Consider the following 23,989-nt stretch of genomic DNA (forward strand, 5'->3'; position numbering starts at 1 on the left):
TATTATGATATGCTGATTAATTAATTGCAGTTAATCGCAAAAAATCTCCCGAATGAAGACGATTCAAAGATGTTATTGTTGCAGAAAAATAAATCCTTGAACTTTTAAGGGTTTTTTAAACTATTTAGATATCAAAAATAGTTTTTCAAAATTGAGATATTTCTTTGAACTGATATTTTTTTTGATTTGCCCTTTGTGTTTCCTCATATTTATACTCATGTGCAACAGGAAGTCATAGCTATATATATTTCTCAATATTAATGTTGTTTTTTTTAGCCTTATTGAGCATAAAAGACTTCTTTCCAAACATTTGAACACATATTTTTGAAACATATTTTGAAACATATTTTTTTCACCACAGAAATACTTAATGTGGATTTTGCATACCGCCTAGTGGGATGATTAATTGCATTATTTATTTATTTATTGTTTTTTTTTTTGCATTATTTTCTTGATAATTACTCACTCTAAATAATCCAGTTAAATTGACAGCATTCATTTTTAGTGTTTGTCAGTGCGGCTTTAATAGCACGCTGACAAATCTGATTGCTGCTTATCACTCTGTTGAAAGCCAGCGTATGTTGTGTTTGTGAGGCTGGTTTAACCACCGGTCTTCTCAACAAGCTCAACCAGCTTCAGCAGAAAGACTGTGCTAGTTGCCTAGCATTTTCGGCCGGTAAACAGCATAAACCAGCGTGTAAATTCATGCTGGTCATGTCAGCCGGGCAGCCAGATGGATAAATGGAGTCTCCGTTGGTTTTGCGTCACCGCCGCGGAGAATCAGTTCTGCGGTGTGGGTTGGGCACTGGACTTATTAAGAGAGACCTCTGAGTTCACCTCCAGCTGGAGGAGAGTCCCGCTCGGTGACCGTATGGGGGGGTGGGATGCATTCTTGGAGGAGGAGGGTCAGCAGATGGAGCGGCGACACAGATTCCAGGCCCCTGAGCCTGAGATCTATGAGGCAGGAGGTGCCGGAGTGCCGGCCTACATGGGCAGCAACATTAGTCACGGTTCAGCTCCACTACACCGACGACGATACAAACTCTTTTTCAATGCGGCCTTTTTGCCACACCGACACAGATGGACATTTGTAGTAAGGCTGCATGAACAATTGAAATAAAACCAATGTATATCAAAGACACTATGGCATATGATTCATAATGCTTTGTCCACTTATTCAATACTTATTCCAGCGTGCGTGCAGACAGGGTTGCCACGTTTTTACAACAAAACCCACCAACTACTAGCCCAAAAAAAGCCCAATAGCTCTCCGGGGGGTGATGGGGGTTTCCAGGGGAAAAAATGGCGTTTGGGGGGTAAAATGTGTGTTATTTTGGCAAGGTTGCTGCTAAAAGCTCGCATTCCTGGGTCTATATGTCACATTATTGAGGTTGCTTCAACCCGCGGACATGGACTGGAGAAAACAGTGCAGTTGAGTTCTTCTGTTGACATTTGACAACTAACATTATGCGTCGCGCCGTTGCTCTGATTGGTTGTAGGTCTATCCAATTGAGGTCTTTCCTGGTTCGGCTGAAACACGCCCCATAATCACAGCCCAATGGGGCAGTTTCAGACTCATATTCTGACTAGAATTGAGTATGACCACTACCCTTGAAGCCAGACAAATTTAGCCCCACCCACACATTTTTTAGGTTGGGCGGCTCGGTCTAGCCTCGCTCCATAGAGGAGTAATTATCTCCGAACAGAAACTGTTCGGACCAATGAAATCATCAGGGCGGGCCTTAGACGATGACGGACAGATGATCAACAGTAACGTAATCATGCACGTCATCAAAGGGGCTTGGATTATATTTACTCGAATCCTAAACGGAGAGCTTGTTTGTATATGCATTCACCATCACAATTTCTCTCAGAAATGATGATCATGTTGGGTAAGTACTCTGTGTAACATTATATTATTTAATTTTTTTACAACACCGGCAAATATCGTTTATTCCAGCGCACTTGCAGACAGGGTTGGGGGGGGCATAGAAAACAACCCGCGGAAAAAAATGCGGACTTGGCAACACAGTGCTGTTGAGCTGTTGACATTTGACAATGCGTCGCTTCGTTGCTCTGATTGGTTGTAGGTCTATCCAATTGATGTCTTTCCTGGTTCGGTTGAAACACATCCCATAATCACAGCCCAATGGAGCAGTTTCAGACTCATATTCTGACTAGAATTGAGTATGACCACGTCAGGCTAGGTTTTATGTGGATCTTTTCGAAACGCTCACATGCACAAGTTGATACTGTTTCTTATGCAATGATGTTAGCCAATTAAAACTGTTTTACTGACGAGCCTTAAAGGAGCCGCCCCTTAAAAACAGATAATTTCAGACAGAGTCAGGATGAAGATGCGGAACTGCTTTCCGTCAAAATAAAGGTTTGATGGTTGGTCATTTGAAAATGGAGAAATTATGACAGCCATGCATATTAATATTGCAATTTTAAAGGTATAATGTAAAAAAAAAAAGGAAAAAAGGTTATGTTAATATAATAAAAACCTTTTTTAATTATTATTATATTATTTTTTAATCTTAAATACTTTTCTTATTTTTTATTTTACAGTGAAATATTACAATTTGATTTGAGAAATAATGTGACGTGAAGCAGTCTCATACGTCTGCATAAAGCCAGGTAGGGATTTATAAGTTCATTTTGAGCCTCAATTATTTTCCTAATAATTTTTAAAAAATTATTATTATATTATTTTTTTAATCTTAAATACCTTTCTTATTTTTTATTTTACAGTGAAATTTTACAGTAGTATTTATTATTTTTAGTTTATTTAGTAACCTTTTTTTAAATATAATATTAATAATAACTATTACAAATTATTCACCAAATTTTGCAGACCTATAACCGACCTGGATATTTTTTTTTTTTTAATCAAAAGAAACACAATTATAAAAAGTAGTACTTGATTATTTTTTTGTACATTGATTTGAGATATAATGTGACGTGAAGCAGTCTCATACGTCTGCATAAAGCCAGTTAGGGATTTATAAGTTCGTTTTGAGCCTTAATTATTTTCAAGCTCTCCTGGTACTTGACTCATACAAGGAGGTCAAACTGTTAGGCCAAGGGAAAAACACACCATATTGCGTTCATCCCCCTTTATTCTCCCACAGCCGACGGGCTTCACTCTGGAAATGGAGATTTGGACATCCCCTACCGTCTCCGCCACCTGTGATATTTTCCATCTCTGGAGGGAGTTTTTACGGCCAGTAACTCTCATCTCATTGCTTCTCCACCTCAATGCAGTTCTGTAACTTAAGTGGGTCGAATGAAAATGTTAGATGTAAATTATTCAGAGTGGCACTTTCTAAAAATGAGATGGTTGAATAGACACCTGTACCCAGCTTGCCTGTGTTAAATGACATGTCAGTCACTCAAATAGTTTGCGAAATTCATATATAGCACATTATCGCATCCCCAGCGTATCCATTTCTGGGATAACCTTTGCTCGTATACGGGCAGCACGGAGCTTTTTAGTTGCTTTTAAAAATGTTGATGGGTGTTCAGAAGCCCGAAAAGTGACATATTAACCAAAAGCTGAATTTTTAAATTGTGTTCACCCCTCTTCACCTCTGTTTTATTGCTTTTAATAGCGAGCTTTGCCGACTGCTGTGTCTAGCTCTTTGTTGCACTCCATGCGGTATAGTAGAATCCAGTTACGAAATCGACGGCCCCCGCCGAATCAAACTGGGTCTCTTCAACACAGATACACACTTACATACTGTTCATTGTTCAACTCCTGTTGCTCCCAAATATATCTGTGCTAAAATGGGTCATAAAGCAGTGCCCTCAATGTAGTTTCCCAGAGTTTTCCAGCATCCTCAGAACACTGATCAAAGGACATACTTATGATCTAGGACACACACCCATGGCATCATGGAATATTAAGGATCGGTATGTGCGCGCATTATATCAGCTCTGTTTGAACTGTTTGATGCCGAGGTCCCACAAATATGATGATCCCTTGTGAGGGACCCCATTCATAAAACATAAAAGCATGATTAATGTTCAAACCATTCATATGGTGTGAGAATTATAATTTATTATATAAAAACAACAAAATTATTAAATACTTTATACTTTAAATAATTAAAATACTTTATGTTGTCATTGTAATAAAGCAAATGTGTAAAATATAATCTGGAAATGTTTACTATCTGTTCATTTGACAGCATTTCTGAGATTAATACTTTTTTGTTTTAAAAAAAAAGATATTTCTTTGGACAAAACTACACGGATCAGGCATAACATTATGACTGACCCATCGATGCATGGACTCCACAAAAACCAATGAAGATGTGCTGTGGTATCTGGTACCAAGATGTTAGTAGCAGATGCTTGAAGTTCTGTTAGTGTGCAAGGTCGGGCCTCCATGGATCCGATTTGTTTGTTCAGCTCATCCCACAGATGCTCGATTGGATTGAGATCTGGGGAATTTGAAGGCCAAGTCAAAACCTCAAACTCGTTGTTGTGCTCCTCAAACCATTCCTGAACAATTTTTGCTTTGTGGCAGAGCGCATTATCCTGCAGAAAGAGGCCACAGCCACCAGGGAATACTGTTTCCATGAAAGGGTGTAGATGGTCTGCAATAAAGCTTAGGTAGGGGGTATGAGTCAAAGTAACATCCACATGGATGGCAGGACCCAAGGTTTCCCAGCAGAATATTGCCCAAAGCATCACACTGCCTCCGCCGGCTTACCTTCTTCCTATAGTGCATCCTGGTGCCATGTGTTCCTAAGGTAAACTGTGCTCATGCACCCGGCCCTCCATGTGATGTAAAAGAAAACAACGTGCCTCATCAGACCAGGCCACCTTCTGCCATTGCTGCCATTGTTTGATCAGACAACACGGGCCAACATGGGCACTCGCTCTCCACGTGCATCAGTGAGCCTTGGCCGCCCATGACCGGTTCCCCACTGTTCCTCCCTTGGACTACTTTTAAAAGATATTGACCACTGCAGACCGGGAACACCTAGCCTGACAAGCCAGACCCACATCAAGATGTTTGGTCTGGAAACTCACCATAGACAGGGCTCAATTTTGAGGGGCGGGATAAACGGTTGTCTTTCAAACTCCCTCTGCACGCGATAGGATAGCGCTACAACCAACCAGAGCAACAAAGGTGAAGCAGAGCTTGTTGATAGATTAAGCATTCGCCGTATCCGGTCGGCAAAACTCCAAACGCATCTTTCCTTCTTAAGAATGACTTCAGTACCGTTCTTTGTCCTTTTCTCAGAGAAAAGCTTAACTCCAAGTCTTCCAGAGTTGCGGTCAAAGCTGATTCGAAAGACTGCCGTTCGCCAGTTTCTGTGTTTACTAGAAGCACACAAACTCAACTCGGCCGTCGTCATTATGGCCCCGCCCACCGACTCTATACACGATGTGATTGGCGCGACCAGAGTTAGGGGAACACAGCTCAGAAGGGTATTGAGAGTTGCTAGACGAGACTCGCGGGCAGATTAGATTTGCTGCCGCTAGGGTTCGTCTAAATTTCTAGGCTAGGGAACACCCCACAAGAGCAGCAGTTTTGGAGATGCTCTGACCCAGTCGTCTAGCCATCACAATTTGGACCTTGTCAAACTCACTCGTTCACTTGATGCCTAATATATCCTACCTACTACCAGGTGCGTGATGAAGAGATAATCAGTGTTATTCACTTCACATGTAAGTGGTCATAATGTTGTGCCTGATCGGTGTATATGCAGATATTTTATTATTATTATTATTATTATTATTATTATTATTAAAAAATAGCAATGCCTATCTATCCGTCCGTCCGTCCATTTTGGAGCTTGACAGCATGTGGTTGCTGATCTGTCACTGTATGGCAAGAGTTTTATAACAAGTCTTCAAAAATGTGTACTTATATTCCATAGAAAAAATAACAACATATGATTTGCAACAACATGAGGGTGAGTAAATAATGACAGAAGTTTCATTTATGGATGAACTATCTCTCTAAAATGTTGTCGAATAGAACACACTATTGGAGTGGAATAAACAACCAAGAAATCTTTCTGAAAAATAGTTTTCACACAGAGTAAAAAAAAAAAAGAGATGGGTGATAATTTCAGAAAATGCGAGAGTTTTTGTGTAATGAGGCTGTGTATTTACACTACCTCTATGGCCACTTCATTGCCAAAGGACAGGAAATGAACAAGATGTAGTGGCCTTTCATATGTCAGAGTAATTTTACTTGCTTCCCTGTTTCATCCCCGCCAGAGATGCAGGATATTGATCAAAGGAGCCCAGAGCATGTTTTTTATCTGCTATGTGTCTGCGGTTCACAAACCAAACTCTAATGTAGACACATAACATCTTGTGGCACTTTGTCTTGATGACCAATAACTGTACATGCAACATTGGCGCTGTTGTATAATGACGATGTTTTGGGGATGGGTATTAATAGGTCGCATTTACTTCAATGAGACAATCCTGAGGGAAACAGAGTACGTGACGCTGTGTGGGAGACAGGGAAATATTGATCTGAACCTTGTAATACTTTACAGAAACGTGATATAACACGATGGCAGTGCCCCCAGCTTTTCACTTCTCACAAGTTTCCCTCAATATGACAGCAAATTAATCACCTAATTTGTAATGTGTTGTGTTTCTCTAGCTAGGTTGTAGATAAAATGATCGCCTCGTTTTCGCAATGAAATTTCTACCTCACTTCCCACTGAAAATGATCTTATACAAAGCATATCATCTGGAAAATATACTGAGCGGGTTTGCATAACAACTCTGGCAATGACAAAGAATGAAAAAAAAGGGCAATTCTGGTTTCCTTATCGTCTTTATTTCCTCTTTTTTTTTTCTTGTGTGCTACAGTTGAATTGTGGGGAGCTTTAGATTGCATCTCTTGGATAGTGTATTAGGTCAAACTAGGTCCTGCTGGTGGCTGGAGGCATCAGCCTCCTTACTCTGTCATGTTCTTTATTAATGGGCTTTTAGCAGAAGGCCAGGGGAAATAGAGACACACAGTTAATTCCTCAATGTTAGTCTTTGGCACATAAGTGAGCCTCCTCATCTACAGTGACCCGTCCTCTGCTGGTCTCACAGAAACTGTGGAAAGTGAAAGAGCATCAAAATGAACCAGCCTGAGCTGTGGTACATTCTTGAGCCATATAGAAAATTCAGGCTCGAATCTTGCTTATATCATGTCCTGATCTGTTTCTTTCTCCAAATAATTGTCTACTTTTAACTCTTTCCCCATTAGCGTTTAAAATTAAATAAAAAATTTTGCCAGCCACCGCCAGCATTTATCATTTTCAATAAATTTCCATGGCCCCCAATTTATTTGGTTGTATGGATCTGAGCATGCAATATATTAAAAGCCTCTGCTTTTAAACAAATCATGCATTTTCTTTTTTTACCCACTTTCATGTGGGTAAGTTTTATTTAAAAAAGCTACATTTTGATCAAAAAGCTGAGAAAATCAAGTTTTTGTCAAAGGATGATTAAAACACAGATGGAGCAGATCGAGTCCATCAACACCCCTAATGCTTCACAGTTCTGTAGCTCGTCCTGGATCAACATTTCATTCCGTAACATTCAGCAGTTTTGATTTATATGCTGTTTAATGTTAATACTTGCGTTATTTTACAATTTTACATATGATATTGCTTGTTACGGCATCTTTCCCTGTGTTTTGAGCTGGAGACTCAGTTCTCTTTGAGAAGGTTTGTCAAAGCGCTCATATAACAGTAAAAACACGGAAAGCTGGAAAATTCTGTCGATGGCAGGGAAGCATTTTCTAAGAAATAAATGAAATTTCCATCAATGATGGGGATAAAGCTAAGATTTAAACACTGTGAAAAATTTACACTTAAAACACTTAAAATGCAAGGATAGACTGATCTTTATTATGTTGTTTGTTCAAAACATTCTTGATGTTTGATACATATATATACATACATACATACATACATACATACATACATACATACATACATACATACATACATACATACATACATACATACATACATACATACATACATACATACATACATACATACATACATACATATATATATATATATATATATATATATATATGTATAGAAACTCTTAAATCAGAATACACTTACTTAGAATGCAAAGTGACAAGATATTAAGTCTTGTTTTCTGCAAAAGGTATCAAAATCAAGTCCGCTTATGCTTACTTTTTTTCTTTGGCATTGACAGAATTTTTCCGGCTTCATATCTGATACTGTTATACGGTTGGCGGCGCTATGACACGTCTTCTAAAATAATTACTGAATCTCCTGATCAAAACACATGCGAAGAAGATACAGAAACAAGCGATATCAAATGTAATCATATACATATATAAAATAACGTGATCAACATTAAACAGCATATCAAAACTGCGTTATGTTCCTGAATAAAATGTTCACCAAAGCTATAAAGCATTCTTGCTCAAAACTTTTTTATGGAACTTACCTACATTCAAGTGTTCATTTAAAAAGATTTAGCAATCGACCGGTATATCGGATTCCTGATATTTTTCCAGATATTTAAGCATTTCCCATAATCGGGTATCGGTTTTTTTAAATATCAGATTCACTGATAATGACAAGTCACCGACAAGTTTTGAGAATTGCTTACAAGCGTGCCATTAAAGGACTGCGTCTGAGGGGAGATGAGTCAACAGCGGTGTTCAAAGGTAAAATAACCTGCATCCCTTAATTAATACACTTAATTTAACATAACAGTAATGCACAATTGAAATATGCACAAATAAGATGTTATGAGAGGATAAGCTAGTTTAAACTTGGCACTAGAGATGAACTCACAAAGTCAGTCAGGTAATCCGTAATAAAGACGTAACTTCACATGAATGAAATAAAACAGCCGTGAATGAGAGCATGTTGAAAATAAAAGCACTAAACTTATTTCTCTCTCCGTGTTTATGCTCAGTCGTGTCCAGCATATAGGCTAGTCACCATATATAAAAAAGGCCGAATCGTTTAAAACTCCTTCAATTATATTAACGTCTGCTATATAACATTTTTATAATAAAATTCTAATTAATTACAGCTCTGTGAAAATGAATTATTAGTCCTATCTCCGCAAGTAGTGCAAGTTAAACGCAAAGATAAAACCAGCACTCTGTCATCAGCATTTCATAGACCGACACAAACGTTATTAATACTTTTGATACCGTACTAGATGAGATTGACTCATTGAAAAACGCTTGTGATGACCGGCAACTTTTTTGTTTGTAACTTTGGTGGGGAATGAGTAAAAAACAAAAAAACAAAACAAAAAAGGAATTCCACCTCTGACTTCCACTGATGTCACAGAATGCCATTGGATAATGTTAGCCAATTTTTCATAAAGATCTGGGTCGATTCTGGTACACCCACTTATTATAATCCAGCGAAATCACAATATATGTTAATTTAGAGTTTTAATTAAATTTGTGGGCTGTGAAAAAATGATAATATAAGACATTGGTTGACCTTTGAGCTTTTGATGGTGAATGTCTTCAAACAGAATTTGACGCGTTTTATGATTTCACCAGGAGAGATGTGAGCGGCGTAATTCGTCAACATTTGCATGGGCTTGGCAGCCTAACACAGCGTTGTGAAGACCGACTGGGGTCGGTAAAGGTCAGATCCCGTCAGGTTCCCATTTCCTCTCAGCTGATAGCACATCTCACCCCTTTCAATCGGCCTTGTCCATACACTCTCCCCGATCTAGCGAGCATCAATCTGTCATCGACATCTCGGTGATGTGGGGTTGAGCTGCTCTTCAGTTCATCCCTGCCCTGAGTGACTGGGTTGTTGTTATGGCATAATGTGACTGTCAATCTGTTTATAATTGAGCTGTGCTCTATTTTGTCTCGTAGCAGCGTGCGGTGAATGAGGGCTGGAGGGAGGTTGGGTTTCAGTTCATCCATCAGTGGGCTGTGCGCTGGATGATTGCGCTCTCGTAGACATTGTGAGGAAGATGGCCGCTGATGGCGGGCCTGTCTCACCTCTGTGGTCAGAAAATACATTTGACTCCTTTTGTGTTGTGCCCCACTGAAGAGCTGTCTAAAATACCCACACAAAAGGAAAAACAGCAGCTGCCCCCTCTCAAGTGTGATTGCTCTCATTCGGGGGGAATAGAAAGAGTCTTTTGTTGTTCGCTACTTCTGTACTGTACATGGGATTTCTCTCTCTGTGTGTGTGTGTGTCTGTGTGTGTGTGTGTGCGTGTGTTTTTCTATCCCGGTGAGGACTTCAACCTGAATGCACACAGACTCATGGGGACTCGTGTGAAGTAAAAATATTTTCATGACTATTTTCTTCAAGGGCAATTTAATTATGCAATACTTTTATTTATTTTTTTATTAGACTTCTCAAAATTGTTGCTAGCTTTTAAAAAGTTGCCAGTGGGTTAAAACAATGTTTTAATTCAGTTTATGCTCTCTGAAAAAAACTTGCATAGAATAAGTTGGGGGAAAAAAAGAAATACAAAAAAGATGCCTCAACGAATATAAATTGAGGTGAAATTATTCAATACATTTTTGCAAAAATCCTTTTAGTTCATTTTTTTCTCATTAATGTACACACAGCACCCCATATTGACAGAAAAACACAGAATTGTTGACATTTTTGCAGATTTATAAAAATAAAAAATACAAACTGAAATACCACATGGTCCTAAGTAATCAGACCCTTTGCTGTGACACTCATATATTTGACTCAGGTGCTGTCCATTTCTTCTGATCATCCTAGAGATGGTTCTACACCTTCATTTGAGTCCAGCTGTGTTTGATTAAACTGATTGGACTTGATTAGGAAAGCCACACACCTGTCTATATAAGACCTTACAGCTCACAGTGCATGTCAGAGCAAATTAAAATCATGAAGTCAAAGGAACTGCCTGAAGAGCTCAGAGATAGAATAGTGGCAAGGCACAGATCTGGCCATGGTAAAAAAAAAAAAAAAAATCTTTTTCCGGCAGTTAAGGTTCCTAAGAGCTCAGTTGCCTCAATAACACTTAAATGGAAGACATTTGATAAGACCAGAACCCTTATTAGAGTTGGCCGTCTGGCCAAACTGAGCTATCGGGGGAGAAGAGCCTTGGTGAGAGAGGTAAAGAAGAACCCCAAGATCACTGTGGTTGAGCTCCAGAGATGCAGTCAGGAGATGAGAGAAAGTTGTAGAAAGTCAACCAATCACTGCAGCCCTCCACCAGGCGGGGCTTTATGACAGAGTGGCCTGAAGGAAGCCTCTCCTCAGCGCAACACATAAAAGCCTGCATGGAGTTTGCTAAAAAAACACCTGAAGGACTCCAAGATGGTGAGAAATAAGATTCCCTGGTCTGATGAAACCAAGATAGAACTTTTTGGCCTTAATTCCAAGCGGTATGTGTAGAGAAAACCAGGCACTGCTCATCACCTGTCAAATACAGTCCCAACAGTGAAGCATGGTGGTGGCAGCATCATGCTGCGGGGGTGTTTTTTGGCTGCAGGGACAGGGCGACTGGTTGCAATCGAGAGAAAGATGAATGCGGCCAAGTAAAGGGATATACTGGACGAAATCCTTCTCCAGAGTGCTCAAGACCTGGGCCGAATGTTCACCTTCCAACATGACCCTAAGCACGCAGCTAAAATAACGAAGAAGTGGATTCACAACAACTCCGTGACTATTCTTAAATGGCCCAGCCAGAGCCCTAACTTAAACCCAATTGAGCATCTCTGGAGAGACCTGAAAATGGCTGTCCTCCAACGTTTACCATCCAACCTGACAGAACTGGAGAGGATCTGCATAGAGGAATGGCAGAGGATCCCCAAATCCAGGTGTGAAAAACTTGTTGCATCTTTCCCAAAAAGACTCATGGCTGTATGAGATCAAAAGGCTGCTTCTACTATACTGAACAAAGGGTCCGAATACTTAGGACCATGTCATATTTCAGTATTTCTTTTTTAATAAATCTGAAAAAATGTCAACAATTCTGTGGTTTTCTGTCAATATGGGCTGCTGTGTGTACATTAATGAGAAAAAATGAACTTAAATGATTTAAGCAAATGGCTGCAATATAACAGTGAAAAATATAAGGGGGTCTGAATACTTTCCGTACCCCCAATATTTGGTATAATAATCATATTATAATATAAATGATTTTTTAATAATAAATGATTATAATATAAGTAATTTTTATTACTCTTTTTTAAAATATATCTCTGTATAGTTATTATGCTATACAGTATATAGCTATACATATTCTCTAGTTATTCTATGTGCACCAAGTCATGTATGCCTCAAGCATAGCCCATGGCATACAATGTATGGGATTGATTTTAAATGGAAAGCACCCATATCCATTTTAGCATATGTGGCTTGTCCGACATTCTATTTGAGTCGATGGATGGAATTGTATAGGTGAAAGAGCCATAATGTATGTGGGAGAGCGATTGTGCTGTGCTGATAGCATCCTGTTCCTAAGCAGTTGGAGTGGGCAGTGAGCGCTAATGTGGTACATTTTTCAGGCAATGTTCTGATGAATCTGATTTAAATGGTAGACATCACACTGTTTTTGAAGGGAACACATTTGGTCTCGCAACAGCTCTCCAGTAGGACACAACAGTCACACTGAATATATTACGAGCCATTAGACAGTCACACTGACATCGACATCGTAGCTTTCAAGACATGCTGATTCAGTATCATATCTGACAAATTGTGTCTGCTTGTTTTAAGTTGTGATGCTGATACCACATAAACTGTGTTCAAAGCTCACATTATGTCCATGGACTCCTTTGCTCTTGGGCTATTAATGAGAAGTGGGCAAATTAGTCACCCGTGCAAACATCAAAACAAACCTCTCCACTCTATTAGATATTAAATTCACACTAACAAGCTCTGCTGAATTTGGAGAAGGGAAAAAAAGGGAAAAAACCCAAGGTCCTTGTTCAGTGACTGGTTGCATCTGAAATTTCTAGTTCAGTAAATAAATGGATTTTACTTATGAAAATACTATTCTACCCAAATCACCTGACATTCGAGGTGTAAGTGTGTTTGTTTCTTGGGAAACATGACCTTGATGTTGCTGGTGCCACTGCTCATTTACTTTATCTGAACAGTGAATCTTTGAAGAGTCTTTGAATCTTTGAGAATCTGTTGCTCAACTAATATGTTTGTGCTTTTTTTTCAATTATAATGAACTGTCTATAACCTTATTAGTTAAGATGCAAAAACTTTCCATCCATCCATCCTGAGCTAAAACATTATGACCAGTTGAAGCGAATATTGTTGATCATCTCTTATCAAGGCCACATATTAAGGTCTGGACAGATTAGATGTAAACAACCAACCAGTTCTCATTATCAATGTGTTGGATTCTGAAGAAATGGGCAGGATAAAGATCTGCCTCGTGTCTCAGATAAAGATCTGACCAACTTTTACAAGTGGCAAATTGTTTTGGCAAGATGATTGGGTCAGAGTATCTATGAAACGGCAAGGCTTGTGGGTGGCTTTCAGTCAGCAGTGTTGCAAATTTACCAGAGGCCTGAGAGGGACACACCACAGACTAGGGGTGCACCGATCCGATATTAGGATCGGATATCGGCCGCGATACTGATGACAAAGCTGGATCGGGGATCCGAAAAATGAACAGATCCACTGGCCGATCCAGGTGTTGGGTGCCCAAGGCTAATCGATACACAAGGGCAATGAAGGCTATATCCAGTCTGGTCCAGGCCAACAGAAGATCTACTGTGGCACAAGTCACACACATTTTTAATGATGGTTATGGGAGGGAGGAGCGTGTCACAATACACAGTGCATCACTTTCTGTTGCGTATGGGGCGTAACCGCAGACCTGTCAGAGTGCCAGGCTAATGGCGAAAGCTTCTATAATGGGCACTTGAGCGTCAGGACTGGACCTTGGGCCAGTGAAAGAAGGTCGTCTGGTCTGATGAGTCCCGTGGATAGCTGTGCAATCTATCAAGTGATGGCACCAGAATGAGCTTAGTGCTCTGGGGAATGTTCTGCTGGGAAACCCGTGGTCCGGCCATTCATATGAATGTAAATTTGACATGTGCCACCTACCTAAACATTGTTTCTGACACCCTTTCGTGACTATGGTGTTCCCTGGGTGGAAATGTTCTCTTGCAGCAGGATAATGCACCCTGCATACATTGGGGGGCTTTTGGGCAGCACTCAGAGGACCACTGGCATTATAGGCATAAAGTTTTGGCTCATTTGTGTGATAGAAAAGTCGATGACAATTGAGTGTCCATAGGCATGTTTACACCGCAGGAACTTTTCGGAAGAACCAGAGAATTTGGGGTCTAAATGAAGTAAAAATAAAAATGTCCCCCTCAAAAATGTCCTGCTCGTGAGGTAGTACTTTTTCAAAGTTCAGGAACTTTTGAGGGTGGGACTTGGGTGCTGAACATGCTGATTGATTGAGTTCATGCAGCATTTTCATTGGTTGACTCTACGCAACTCTATATGCAGTTAAGTCTGTTGCGGTGCGTGCAGTAAGAGCTGTTTAATATTCGAATCAACAATAGAGTCTAAAAAATATGGCCGATGGACTGAAGACGAGTTTCAGGCTTTATTAGGCTTATATGCGGAGGACAAAATCCAATGGGAACTTAAAAGTTGTGTGCAGTGTTTTTTCTCCTCGGTTGAGACTTGCTTGTTGTTATGATACGGAAAATCCGCGGAGGTCTTTCTAATTTCACAGGTGGTTTGTTCCTGTATTGATTCTATATACAATTGCAGATACAATGTAACGTATTTGCTCTGGCATTTGTTTTAATTCATTTTGTTTGGTTATTATTGCTTGTTGTCATCTGCTGACGACACACAGAATGTGGTGGTTGGTCTGTGTTGTGTTTGCCCCACCCCTCCTCCACTGTGATTGGACGGCTGGGTGAAAAGTGACAGTGATGAGCGCTGAGTTTTACTCAAATTTGAACATTCTTCAACTCTCGGCGACCAGTAAAAAACGCTGAGTGCTCAGCACGTGAGCGTGAAATACTCACTAATTCATAAATATCATTATGTTTTGGGAAAGTTGCACAACATATTTTACATTGGAACTAAACTTAACTTTCCATTAAAAGGTTAAATGATTCAAGACTTTATGGTGTACTAATCAGTAAAGAGACAGTCATAGGGGTTTGGAACGACATGAGGGAGAGTAAATGATGACCGAATCTTCATTTTCATGTTACTATCCCTTTAAGGCAAGAAATATTCCTCTCAGCCAAATCAGCTCATGCTTGGATAAGGGACCAGAAATCCTAGAATCGCCCCTGCTGTGCAGCACCCTGAATTTTGGGCGTTTGAAAGTAGGCATTCTCCCTCTCTACTTCCTTGCAGTGTTACCTTAGTAATTCAAACAGATGGTCCATTTTCTGCTGCTTTTTTCAAAGTCAGCGAGAAAACCCAAATTGCTGCTGCCAACCAGGCTCTTTTGTCTCCGTATTGTTCACCTCGCTCACAGTCCCTTGTTAATTTCTTAAATGAGAGTGCTGACGACAAAAGGTGGCTGTGATTCGCATCCGACTTTTCCTTCCCTGCACTCCATCGTCCAGCTTGTGGTTTCGCTTGAACATCTGTCTCGCGTCTCAAGTAGAATATCTTGAATGTGAAATGAACGGAAGCATTGTGTGAATAAGGGCCGTGATAACACATCCTCCTGAAAATGATGCCACTGTAATGGAAGCTCACATTGTTTTCTCTTCACTCATGAAAAAAGTAAATAAATAAAACATGGGGACGAGAAGGCACCCAACAAAGAAAATCTGCCACCTTAAGGTTTTCTTTCTGCTTAAATGCTCAGATAAAGAGATGCCGCTCTAAGCCGGTTTCTTTCGCACCTGGCGGAACCGGTCTGTGTGGTTCTTTATCCGAGTGCTCGTTTATATTTCTTATAGCTTTTGCGTTAATTGCTGTCTTCATTATTATATTTACCTCAGACAGAGAGCTTCACTATCATCTCTTTAGCAAATCATGCTATTGTGTTGAACAACGCTAATGTTTTCTTAGCTCTCGTAATAGGAAAGAGCCAGTTAATTGGTATCTAGGGAGAACTCAACATATGTCCTGACATTGACAGCTGTGGTTTAATAGAAAAATGGTGCGTTTTTTACAGAAACACATTGTATGGAAGCAATGTGCAATGATGGTTCTCATATTCTGGAGATTTTTTTTCCTCCTGAAATATATTTTAGAATACTAGTAAACAGATAAATGTGAAATGTTGTTTGCATCCCATTTTAAATATAGAGATAAATGGCTTGACCAGTATTTTGCCATAATTACTCAACGGGTTAATGAACTATGCATTATCTAATAATAATAATAATAGTAATAATAATAATAATAATAATAATAATAATAATAATAATGTATTATTGCACCTGGCAATGATTCAAAATTGCATTTTGAGAAAAAAACACAGACATATATCGTGTATCAGTCACATTTTATTATTATATCAGAAATAATATAAAATACTGATAAATAAAATGAAACGTTCAGAAATATAACACTAAAAATTAAGTGTATTTCTACACGGTAAAAAAAAATTGTTGGTTTTTGTTGGTTTAACTTTAAAAAGTAAGTAACCTGGTTGCCTTAAAATTTTGATTTTATTGAAATAATTTTTTTTGAGTTGATAAAATGAAGGAATTTTGTTTAATAAATAGAAACTCAAAATATTATTGTATCTGAACCATATACAAAATTTGATAAATCATGAAAATAGCTAAATTTGGCATGTTTCACTGCATCATCAGAAATAAACACAATTACCCAATAAGCTTACAAAATCTTTTAATAATATAAAAGATTATAATAATATCAATAAAGGTTATCGAATCTCAAAAATGTCATTGAGTTCATTGAAATTAAAATTGAGTTAATACAATTTTAAGGCAACCAGGTAACTTTTTTTCTAAATAATTTTTTACAGTGTATGTATTTTAGTTCACCGCTCTCTACAACAAATCTTTTAAATTGAATGGTATCCAGAACAGGACAGGAATGAAAATATAAGTATAAAACAAGCAATTACTGTCAAAACATGTTTAGGCCAATTTATAGAGTACACTACAATTCATGTTTAAGTCAATTAATTTATTGCATAATTATATTAGTCGCATTAGATAAAAAAAATTATAATCTGAAAACACATATACGATGATAAAAATACCATGATCATAATATTAATATAGCTGCAAGCAGCAATTATCAGGGTTCAAGATGTTTAAGACCTTTAAGTAGTTTATTTAACAAGCCTGTAACCACTTAGATCAGAGATGGAAAAGACCATTTACAGAAAATACAGGCAGTTTACTAACGATATGGTATGGTGCGATTTCCATAAAGGTCTGCATGCTAGTTTAGAATCATATCTTGCCTGTTGCCTTTGTGAAGTTCGGGGTTTATGGTCCCCCTCTGTAGAAATCGCTGTCCGTAAAGATCGCAATTGGGGTGCCTCTGTAGAAATGCGTTTACAGGGGCACTGCGGTGCGATGGAAAAGGGCACTTTTACTTCCAAAGGGGCAGGGGCTTGATGTTCACGTGACCAAAGATTGAGTCCGTTCACATGTGTACACAGTTAATAATGAAATAACCAATTCCGTTCACGAGTTATAGCCGTTTTAGTAAAATTGGTTTCGCCCACTTTGAACGTTTTGTCATCTCTTAGAGACTGTGAATCAAAGATTCAATAATAATAACAACATTTCAATAAATAATTGTGTGTCTGATCAGGCAAAAACCAAGGACAAGAGAAGGTTTTTCAAAAAGTCTACATTTTCACCAGGACTGACGGTCAAACCCAAGGCATGCATTTTGTGCATCTTGAGCCAAGGATTCCAACTATATAAGACACTTAAGCCTAGGCCTAACTTTTCATTGCTGGGTTGAAGGGCAAGCCTTGGTGACATAGTAAAAGGAGAACTACCAGCCCTCTAAGTTTCAAGTCTCTAAGACTTATGATTTGGTCTGCCCAATCACATTGTTTTGGGAGAATTTTGACAATTACAGTAGGTGCTTGGCTTGAACCCCTAATAATGATAATATTGATGGATAATTATATTTATAATAAATATTTTTTTTATTTTTGTTGTACACATCCTTGAGTTTTATTGCAATATCAACAAATACAAAAGCAAATTGATCATTAAAAATGTCTTTAATTACTCTGTTTTAGTTCTTACTGATACATTGCTTTATTGTATTTGCTTTTAGTCATTTTGATCAGTGTATTACCTTGTTTGTACTTTCATCATCTCATCTTCCTGCTTCCTAAATTTTGTAATATTTAGTTTAGTGTATTTTTTTTCCCCCATGTTGACAAACTAAATGCTACTGTACCTATACGACGACTTAAGTCTTTTTAGCTTCTTTTTTTTCTTTTTTCTTTTGCTGCTTAGTTTGAATGGTCTGAGCAGACTAAGGATGGGTGTTTGCATTGGGAATGTTGAGGGAATATCTTGTCATTCAAAAGAACAAGGGCATTATCATTTTACATTGTAAAATGTCCGCTTTAGGTTCCTGTGTAGGATCTCTGGTCTTAATGTTAACTACACTGTAAAACAATACTGTAGATGTTCAATAAGATTGTAACGAACTGCTCTGAGACAGAAGGTTGGTTGAAGATCCAAACGCAGTATTTATTGAAGGGTAATCCAAAGTCGTAGTCAATAGAACAGGCAAAAGGTCATAACAGGAAATCAGTCCGAAAAGGCAAACAAAACAGAAGGAACAGGCAAAAGGGTAATCCACGGAGAAGGCAAGAAATCAAAGACCAAGATACATGAAACCAGAGAAACGCTCAGAAATGCAGTTGTGAGACTAAACAAGACTTCGCAATGAATGACAGAGTGAACAAGGTATATATAGGCAGAGGTAATGAGGTGATGAGACACAGGTGTAAACAGTGAGTGCTAATGAGTACAAGGATTATGGGTAATGTAGTTTGTGATGGAGTGACAGTCCGGGGTGGAGTGCCCTCTGGTGGTGATCATGGGCACTCACACTGGTGAATGGTGACAAAGATATGCCAAAATATGTTTTATCTCATCAAAATAAGTTAAGAAAGTTATGCAAGATGTCATAAAGTCAGTTTAACATGATCTAAGTAGAAATAACTTAAACATCCAAGTCGATTGTACTTAAAATTTCAGGCTTTGACTTTTTTTACTATATTGAATTATATATGATAAGGGATCTACAGTGATGCTGAACAGTTCTATCGGTGTATTTTGCCAGTATTGTAGTGTTATTGCAGGGGCCTGTGCAGTGAGTAGATTGATTGTGGTGTGCGGTTATAGGTAATGTTGTGTTGGGCATGACAGATGTTCATGCTCCAATGAGAATGAAAGTGAGAGAGAGATGGAGAAGTGGCTGCTAAACTCTTGGGACTCTGCCAGATGCTTCAGGTCTCCATGACAACTCCCCACACTGCTCCTCTCGCTTTAAACTCTTATATATTTATTTTTTTGTCAGCACTTCCAAAATAAGTTAATTAAAGCTGAGGAAAGGGAACATGCTGGGTGAGATGACAGGAGGTCTTAGATGATTTGTGATGGATAACTGCACTCCGTCATTTATTTATTTATGCCATCAGAAGCTCGCTGTAATTCCTTAATTGGTAAGCATGGTAAATGATAAATGGTAATTTACAGAATATGTTATCTATCTCTGGAACTCTTTCTGTTGATATGGAATAAAACATACATATTAAATAGCGACATTGCTTTATAGGTATTGTTAAGCAGTAGCACATTTATGAATTTCATGCAACCTTTCATAACGCAAAGACAAAATGCTTTTTTCCGCAACATATTTGTATATGGAAGTCACTAATAGAGAGATCGAACCCTGCCGATCATCCAGTTTCTGTGAGTTTTCAACCAACCTTTCCTTAACAAATCTCACTTCTGTCTGTAGCACAAAGAAATGTGTGAGAAGTTGCACATTAAAATTAGCAATAATAATAGTGACACACACCTTTCATTTGCAAGCACCACATAGTTAAGCCCCAAAATGTTTAATTATGTTTTTCATAATGATCTCTAATGAATAGTCAAGCACAAAAGATGGTAATCTTACAGTAATTACTTTCTAAAAGATAAAATGGACAGACCACTCAATTTAATGAGTAACAATACATTTGTCTTCTGCATGACATGGCCTCCTTTTGCTGCTGCTGGTAAACAATAGGTGAATGTAAGCATTAAGATGGCTAGGTATTAAAGTGGAAAAGAGACTAATCATTTATTGACACTGCTGATGACGAAACCTAAAGTTTGATTCTGTGTAGAACAGGATACTAAATGGCGGGACTTTAAGGGTTCATGCATTGTTTTATTGGTTTCAAATGTTTCCGGGGGTGCACTTGTAATGTTAGTAATTCTACATCAAAAACTTCTTTTTAAACATTTACCTCATAATTGTCATATTTTAAAAGTAAAAAGCCCTTTTTCCTGCCCTGATTTTAGCCTCTGATCTGAAGGCTCTGTTTGAAGGGGCGTGTCTGCTGTGAGACTTCAGTCTAAACGCCCTGCTGTGATTGGTTGACGTCTTTGCATATGAAACAACTAGTATTAAACTCTCTCAAAACCTTTTAGTGCGGTTTTACTATTACAGCTCTCAAAGTTAACTAATTGTGAAAAGTGTTGATCATAGCATTATTTAGATATAGCATTATGTTGATAAGCATTGTAACCGATCACAGACATGTTGAGCAACTCGATTTCTGCACACTAACAAATGCTTTCATCATAACTAACTGCACAAACACACTGTCAATAAGAGATCCGTTGATTATAATGGGAGTTTTGGCCCGAGTCCAGAACTCAGGCACTGATAAACTCTGATTGACAGCTCCAGTGAAAGTAACGGGAGTGTTCTTTAATGGATTTCTATATATAATTTAATCACATTTTAAATAACAGATTATTTTCGTCCTACTAAGATACAGAATGAGACGTTGACCGTTTAGTCACTGGTTTGATTTACTGACACAAACAAAGAGCCTCTTACCGTACATGAATCATTACAAATCAGAAATCACAGATCAGGCATTAGAATTAACACGGTTACTTACATGTTGTTGTATTACTGTCAAATCCATATTGTAAAAGTCTGTTTGCAATGTATACGGTAATGTATTTTAGTGGAGTGATCCTGCATCTTTTTTCTCTCCTTTTTTCTCGCCCACAAAATTCCAAACGAGTTATGATGAAAGCATTCGTTAGTGTGCAGAAATCAAGCTGCTCAACATGTATGATCAATATAATGCTACAGATCTGTGACTAGTCGCAGTCGATTTTAAGACTGAACCTAAAGATTTTTTTTTTTTTAAATAAACACCTTTAAATGCAACCCAGGCTCATTGGAAATACATGACTCTGCCTACATTTTTTGCAACACCCAAAATATGTACCTCCAGGTACGTTTACCTGCACTTTTTGGGTGAAACGTCCACCGGAGGCGCTAAGTGGTAATATTTTTTCTCCATTCCAGATGCGCAACATGACATCATGACTTCGCGTAAACATACACACGCCAACCTGATCTCACAGAATGAATATTTATAGCCTAATTTTATATTTTGAAGCAACTTACAGTACTTATTGCAAAAACTGACCAAATTTTTTATAAAAGTATTAACTCATGTTGCATTCCAAGTCTTCTGAAGTCATACGATATCTTCATGTGAAGAACAGAGTTGGTCTTAATGTTTTAGTCGTTGAAATGATGATCGCGCTCCTTGCGAACAGAACACACACGCACTCGTTCATTCATATTTCTGATACAAATGATACACACAAGTTGAATGACGCGATCAGTCACGAGACACACGAGAGCCAATGGCATTTTACAATCAAAGCTGACGTAATGACACAATTGGTCACGCGACACACGACAGCCAATGCTGGCAAAGCTGATGTGACGTTTCTTCCGGCGGCAATATTTGAAATGTATTATTAATCTTTGGTGGATGGACTCAACGTTACTGATCGCTTTTGGGGATTTTCTTCACACAAATCAATCGTTTGGCCTCTGAACACTTGGAGTATTTGTACTTTCTGAATAAATTGTGCCTGCAGTCGTATCTGCCTGTTATCCTGTTTTTTAAAATACACAAATGGGTAGGTTTAGGGAAGGTATTGAGTTACGCTTTCAAAATGTGTTTGAATGTGTGTGTGTCCACAAGGTAAATGGATGTATAAACATACTAAATTGTTTTTTTGAAAATGTAAAAATGCAGAATGATTCTTGTGATGGGTAGGTTTAGGGGCTGTGTGTGTGCGCTGGGTAGGTTTAGGGGCAGTGTGTGTGTGTGTGTGTGTGTGTGTGTGATGGGTAGGTTTAGGGTTAGGGGCAGTGTAGGGGCATAGAATGAAACGGCGTTGATAAACACACTAAAAAGCGATTATGCGTCTTGATAGCATGCCAAAATGGCATACGAATTGGCGTGTCATACATACGCCATTTCATGAGATCAGCCTGGGAATAGAGATAAAATATTACCTCTTAGCGCCACCTGGGGGAAGTTTCACCCAAAAAGTGCAGGTAAACATACCTGGAGGTACATATTTCAGGTGTTGCAAAAATGTAGGCAGAGTCACGTATTTCCAATGAGCCTGGGTTGTTTAAATGACGTATAGTTTACATACATTATATTGTGTGCTGGACTAAATGCACATATATATGATGGTATTTTTACCAGCCGAGAACTCATGAAGAGCTTATAAAATGTGCAATGTGTAACAAATATCTGCTGCAAGGAGCCGACGTTCTGACCACCTGTACTGAACTCTAATGGGCAACATCACGACTAGAAATACCAGGTATGCGTGTGCATTCTGTTCTTTTTAGGGTCACATTTTGTGGCATCACGTCCTGTTTTTGGTTCATTTATACTCTATGGCGGTGTCTGAAATCGCCCCCTATACTCTCATTCCCTATTCCCTACATTAGTACAGTTCACTTGAAGTAAATGAAAACTAGTAAATGAATTTGGTCACAGAGTGTGCATAGTTTTGCATATATTTCTCCTCATATAGAGTATATATATAATATATAGTTTGCGTTTAGCAAACTGGCTGCTACAATAGTAATAAAAAGGTTTATTTTGAACCGTGTCATGGAAACTACAGGCTTTCTGCTATACGTGTAAGTGACCACTCATCCTGGCACGAACTCTTTGAGCTCTGAGTGGGGATTTGAACTTTTAGATGAATTGTATGCGGTATGAGAGTCGTTAACGAGAGTGGACTTTTGTGCAGAAACTCGTGCCTCTTAACACAGGCTGCTGATACCGTATGACATCCACCCACAAACTGCATTGGACAATGTAGCCACACTCCAGTCTCGCTTCTCTATCCTTGATAATAGTATTTCTAGAGGAAGCACAGGAGGAGAGATAGATAGATAGAGAGACAGGGAGATATGAAAAGGAGGAGGGGTTATCCATCAAAGGCTCCAACTAAGGTTTGGATCCTCTGTGAAGATTAGGAGTGTTAAAAAAGATGGATCGCTATTGTCACAGCTAAGCATCATCCCCAAATGCTTAAATTAAATCAAAAAATTCTCTAGGGTGGCCCAAATTACACCAGTAATAACTGCAGTAGGGCCAGACCAGACCAGCTTCGCTCATTATTAAAACTGCACAGACAAGATTGTAAGCTTGACAAATTATTACCATTAGCTTGTATTAACTCAATTGATATATGCCGGGGAAACTGGGGCGGTTTTGCATATGTGTTTGGCAGGAGGGTTACTCATAAAACACTTTGTTCAGGAGGCCGTTTTTACAATTCTAATGATTTTCCCTTTAGCAAACCTAATTTTCATTACACAATTTCAGAGATAATTGACCCTGTTGTGTGCTGCTGTCATTTTTGGTTCCGTTAACATTGTGTCACGCAGGACAATCAGTCACTCTCGTTTTTAATTACAAGCCATTCAAACGAAACGTGCTGTTTTTTG

At 38.6% G+C, this 23,989-nt stretch overlaps 1 protein-coding gene across 3 annotated transcripts in view; it reads left to right on the forward strand.

Moving 5' to 3' along the window:
• The window catches only part of cadm1b (cell adhesion molecule 1b), a 255,542-nt gene that overhangs the window by 37,363 nt on the left and 194,190 nt on the right, over window positions 1-23,989 (forward strand). The window lies entirely within an intron of this gene.

This window comes from Pseudorasbora parva, chromosome 8, assembly GCF_024679245.1.
Source record: "Pseudorasbora parva isolate DD20220531a chromosome 8, ASM2467924v1, whole genome shotgun sequence".
NCBI lineage: Eukaryota > Metazoa > Chordata > Actinopteri > Cypriniformes > Gobionidae > Pseudorasbora > Pseudorasbora parva.